This window comes from Micropterus dolomieu, linkage group LG08 (genome assembly GCF_021292245.1).
Source record: "Micropterus dolomieu isolate WLL.071019.BEF.003 ecotype Adirondacks linkage group LG08, ASM2129224v1, whole genome shotgun sequence".
Classification (NCBI taxonomy): Eukaryota; Metazoa; Chordata; class Actinopteri; order Centrarchiformes; family Centrarchidae; genus Micropterus; species Micropterus dolomieu.
In genome coordinates this window covers 12,042,961-12,048,087 of record NC_060157.1, presented here as the reverse complement: position 1 = coordinate 12,048,087, position 5,127 = coordinate 12,042,961, and positions in this window count along the sequence as shown.

Here is a 5,127-nt window from a genome sequence, read left to right as displayed (position 1 = left end):
AGACTGAATTTTCTCTCTGTAGAGAGGGTAAAAGGAGTCGGAGAGCTCTCCATCTCCCCGCCTCTCTACTTTGCATTGCTTTCTTTTGTGGAAAAACCTTAGCATGGTTGATCTGGCTGTGACTTCCTGTGTCTTTTGAATGTTTTCCCGAATACATTGAATAAACCTCTCCTCTATTTTTCCTAGTAACTTGTTTGTTGAGACTCATGGCAATGGCGACATTCCAAGTTTCCTTTCACATATGCAAATGATATGACTCAACCTGCTCCCATGCACTAACTTGTTCTGGCTGAGATTAAACTATTGTTAGTTCAAGTGCCAAAGGGAAACGTTTCATGCCCATTTTGTGTCTTGAAAGCGCAGGTGCCGAACCGCATGTAAAACAAGAAGGCTATAGAGCATCTTTGCTTTACAGACTTTCTGGGTAGAACACAAGTACAACAACAGAAATAGAGTAAAGTCATATTCAGTGAACACATGGACAAAAATACAGAAAAGGGAAATCCAAGGCAATCTGTAAAAAGTAATCAAAGCTTTTTAACTTTTACCGGACCTGAACTCTAAATAACTTGGATTTTCCTCTTCATTGAAGATTACATTAAAAGTGTAGTGAGCTATTAAGCCTATTGTTCCCTGAGCATGCTTTTACTTCTTTGTCTACATTGTGAAAATAGCTTTGCAGTGACAATTAAATTCATTAAGACTTCAGACTGACAGCTGTTGAGTGAATGGCTTAATGGGTCATGTGACTGGACAGAGTTCGAAGGATTAAATATGTTGTTTAAGTGCAGGGCTCATGCATCTTCTTTTGTGTTTTCAGAAAATCCAGTGAGCAAAACCAAAAGTTTTATCTTTTTGACAACATGATCATGAATTTTTTGCCGTTTGAATGTGTTGATATGTGTGAACTATTTACAGTATCATCAATGGAACTGTGTTTGTAAATGCATGCCATTTTGTTTGTTAATGATTGCTTTATGTTTTCAGTTATGTAAAACTACAACAATACTGAACTATGCAGGTAACACCTGTACTCTCTCCTCCATGTGAGATGTCATTTGAGAGTTGGATATGTATGACCATGTAGAGAGTGAGTGATTCAGATGACAAATATGTCTTTGTTTATGTTCTCTGTATAATATGTGTCTGTTTGCGGGCGTGTGACTATGTGGGTGTGTGTCTCTGAGGGTGTGGCTGGTAAACATTACAGGTATACCCCTACTTTCAAAACAACATTTTTACAATGTTAATCATTATGTGTGTATCTCTTGCCCATTTGAAAATCTTACTATGAACGAAATAAAAATGAAACAAAAGTTAAAACTGTTGAATTTACTGTATGTTTGCCTGTGTTGTCTGTCTTTCACTCACTTGCTATTGGTTTCTCTTTGGGTTTTTCTCATACTGCATTGTCCTGAGCATGTCTCAACACCACCTTCCTCTCTGCTGCTGTTTCTAGACCTCTTTCTAACTGAGTAGTAAATAATTAAATGTAACAAACAGTTGACAAAATAATTTACAATGCTTTGAAGGTCTGCTGACTGTATAGATAAAGTTTTTTTGAAGTCACTCTTAAAGCGATACTCACGTGTCCATATGTACATGTGTGCTTGCAGTAATCAATACTTCTGTTTATTCTAGATGTTAAGAAGGAGCTTCACACCAGACAACATTTGAAGATCCAATATACCCTACCTGAAATGCCAATAACTTATCAAAAGAAAAACAGGAGACAGTCAACTGAACTGATATTTACTGAAATTACCATGCTAACAGGCTAGCACTGGCCCAGCCTGTTTTGTAATACCACCCACACATGTTTCAACAACATCATCACTTACATTGAAATCGCTTTGGGGGGTGGGGGGGGGTCTTCAGGGCCAGTATGAACATGAAGGATGATTACAGCAAGCAAAGCCTGATTCAGAGCACCATTAATCTGGGAGCACACCTATTGTTTTAAGACTTAAATAAAGCCAAACATTGAGTTCACTTGTATGATAGAGTGAAAAATAATTTCCACATATGGAACATTTTAATGTAATGTCACAAGGATGTGCAGTACGGATGAATATGGGCAGTTATCCCTCTCCTCTCTGTGTTCCAGTTCTTCTGGTTTTACAAGTGTACGTGTTGTTTACTCTCAGCATTTGCTTAGATGCTAAAGTTCGTGGAATAGTTTGCCTGCTGACAAACAAGACGCTGCTTTTTATCCTCTCCATGACACATTATGTTTCTCTTGAGCTTCCACTTGGCAAAGAGCTTGCACATAGTCTCTTAATCACAGATTAGTGAGTTGCTTTGACCCACAGACACAGAGATTTTAACTCGACAATTATCAACACAGTGGGGAGCATACTGAGATCTCTGTACTCTGGGCAGGCCACAACTTGCATGTTCTACAACCTGACCACTGACTTGACTTGACTTCATCCACAGGCCTACAGGTCTGGGATGCACCATGTCTCATTCCTTCTACTGCAATAACAACGTCCGACAAGAATTATGTGGTAAAACCCATCACCATGAACTCTAATTAGCGCTTAATGTGCCATGGCCTACAGGTTCCAGGTATAATGAAAAACACAATTGGCTGTGGTATGCTGACTGAACATTAATCTCTGAAATAAGTTCATAAAGCCCTCCTAAACCTTCAGAGAAATCCTTTTTTCCCTCAAGTCAATCTGTCGCTAACTTTCCTTTTACCACTGACCTTTAGTGTTCTGCCTCCTCTAACCAAGACCTACCACTCATGTGCTTCCACAACTGGAGCAAATCCGTCTGGCCCAACACCTCTAAGCCTGATTAGTTTAATTACAGTGCCTCGGGAACTACAAGATTGCATACCTGGGACTACTCAAAAGTCTTTCTAGAAGCATGTTCAACCTTTTACTCCAATGCTGTCAGTATAAATCCCAGGTTACTTAAAGCTTTCATTATCTCAATAACCCATGTCTTCAGATCCCAATCTTACTCAGTTATCGAAGCAACTGAAAATCAGTGTAAAGCTGATGATACACAGAGCAACTTTTAGAGCAATCGTGAAGGGCAACGTTGCCGTCAGTGGTAATGGTAAAGCTTCAGTTCCTGTAACGTTAATTCTGCATGAAGCACCGATATATATAAGTCTGAAGTCAAATAGGTCATCGTCATCATGAGAATAGACAAACTTGTACTGTATCAGGTAGCAGAATCAGCATTGGATCTTCAAAAGAAGGTGCAAAATGACAGAAAGAAAGTGTGAACTAGCTCACTTTTTACATCACAAATGTCACATAGGAGAAACGAATATCTTATAACACAACAACATTCTTGCTTCACTGAATCAAACAATTACTTCAGTGGAACGTAATAAACTTTAGTCTGCTGGCCAAACATGTCCAACTGTAAGTGGCATTGCGTGACAAAACAAACAAATATTACGTTGCCCTGAGGCTAAATCAGCAGGGAGGAGCTCTCCTCTTCATTTTCCTGCCAAGAGTTTTATGTCTCTCTGTCCTCACAGCATCTGCTGAGTTAATATGAAATAAAGTTGTATTATATTCCCACACTTTCAAGACACGGACTAGAAGAGCGGGTGTGCATTTCTTTCTTTTTTCAAGAATAGAACATCCTTCTACTGAATTCAGATTTAAGGGATGATTAGTTTTTAAGATCATAATACAGTAGTTTATTAATGCATATGCATCAGTGTGAGGAGTGTGAAGTGGACTTTGATGAGAAACGAATAATTTTAAGCATACTTTCTCTGAATGTTGTGCCCTAAACCCCACCAGTAAAACTGTCAAACATGCCCCAGGGCAGATCTGGATGTTTAGCGTCTGCCTTACACAATACGGAAGAACAAGATAATCTCAGAACATGAGAGACCGGGAACACTGCCCTCCATGACCCTCTGTGACACATGGCTGTTTCTACATGTCTCATTTTAACTGGGTGAAATAAACAGAATATAAATATGAAGTGATCAGTAAAGAACATGAAAATGTACAATATTTGTAGCAAAAATAAATCTTCCTTTGTGAGGTTTTGCGAAACAGAAATATTCTTAGTCTTTACTCAGACACTTACACCACTGTCAGCATGGAGCTTCATAGGAAAGCTTGCAATAAAAAAGATATAATTGCCCTCTTATTAAAAAAGAAATTCCAATGAAATTGGGTGAGGAACTTAGCCTGGGTATCAGACAGTTTTTTTTCTTTGGACACAATCCATCTGCCCATTTTGATGATTTTACAGCATTTATTAGACTGACAAATGTAAATGAACCAACAAAAACAGGGAAGCTGCATGAGCTGCATGCAAATGTGGATTCAGTTTTTTAAAAAATCAGAAAATAACTCATCAATAGTGAAAATAATTATTATAAATTATCATTATTTATGGAAAATAAAACCATTGAAACAAGGTGAGGGATTTTTTTTTTCAATGAGGGTTCAGACATTTAGAATACGGGTCTGCTCTTTTAATACATACTCAAGTACTTTGGAATTGCCAACCTCTGAATTGACGGGAGCTTATAGTTATAATCTCTGGCATCATCCCTGCTCACAATGAAAGACATTACATGGATGGAGAGCCTCAAAGATCTGCCAATTGACATTGCTTGGTGAGCTGGACCCAATCAAAATAAAAAAATAAAAAATAGTTTTGTTCCTTGGACTCATCCATGTCAGTTTGAAGTGATGTGACATTAAGACAGAACAACAGAAGAAAACACACAAATCTAGAACCAAATGCTGTCCACATCCAATATGTGTATAAGAATGTGCATGTGGAAGAGGACAAAATATTCTGAATGTACGTGACTGATTGCTGGTTAAATGAGCGTGGGAGGGAAGTATTACGGCACCAGTGGGTTTCAATTGTCATTTCAGTCACTTTAATACTTTCAGGGCCTATGAAACTGAACTACATTTGCATGTGATGTAGGTCAGACATAAATAAGACATGGTAACCTGAGACATAGAGTTAGAGGGGTGTACGCCTGAGCCAAGCCTGTTTCTCAGGCAGGAAGCACAGTATTAACTTATACACTCCCAAAATATTTAGATATAAAAACAAATACATAGATGAGTATGCACAAAGCACAGCTCCAACTGGTTTTGTCCTACACACAAATTGTAT